A 1,123-nucleotide genomic window follows, 5' to 3' on the forward strand; every position below is an offset into this window, starting at 1 on the left:
CCCATCACTATAACCCGGTCGCGTGCATCAAAACCACTAACACACTCATTCAGCTGCTCCCAAAACAATTGAAACTCATGATCTTTCTTCTCATGCCCAGATGCATATACACCAATAATTACCCATCTCTCTCCATCAGCTTTCAGTTTTACACATACTAATCGAGAATTTACTTTCTTACATTCTATCACATACTCCCACAACTCCTGTTTCAGGAGTACTGCTACTCCTTCCCTTGCTCTTGTCCTTTCACTAACCCCTGACTTTACTCCCAAGACATTCCCAAACCACTCTTCCCCTTTACCCTTGAGCTTCGTTTCACTCAGAGCCAAAACATCCAGGTTCCTTTCCTCAAACATACTACCTATCTCTCCTTTTTACACATCTTGGTTACATCCACATACATATAGACACCGCAATCTGAGTCTAGGAGGAGGATGAGCACTCCCCGCGTGACTCCTTCTGTTTCCCATTTTTTAGAAAGTTAAAAATACAAGGAGAGGATTATTATTATCATTATTATCATTATCATTATACTACAGTACTATCTATTATACTTACATCATTATTATTACTCTCATTATCATTATCAATTTTATTATCATTATTATTATCATTGTTATTATTAATATTATTATTATTATTATTATTATTATTATTATTATTATCATTATTATTATCATTATTATTATTATTATTATTATTATTATTATTATTATCATTATTATTATTATTATTATTATTATTATTATTATTATTATTAGCATTATCATCATTACCATTACTATTATTATTGGCATTAGTATTATCATTTTATCATTACTATTATTATTGTTATTATTATTACCATTATTATTATTATTGTTATTATTATTATTATTATTATTATTATTATTATTATTATTATTATTATTATTATTATTATTATTATTATTTTTATTATTATTATTATTACTATTATTATAATTATTATCATTATTATTATTGTCAATAATATTATTACCATTATTGTTATCATCATTATTATCACTATTATCATTATTATCATTATTATCATTGTTATTATTATTATTGGCATAATTATCATAGTCATTATAATCATTATTATCATTATTATCATTAT

This window comes from Panulirus ornatus, chromosome 5 (assembly GCF_036320965.1).
Source record: "Panulirus ornatus isolate Po-2019 chromosome 5, ASM3632096v1, whole genome shotgun sequence".
NCBI classification, from domain to species: Eukaryota; Metazoa; Arthropoda; class Malacostraca; order Decapoda; family Palinuridae; genus Panulirus; species Panulirus ornatus.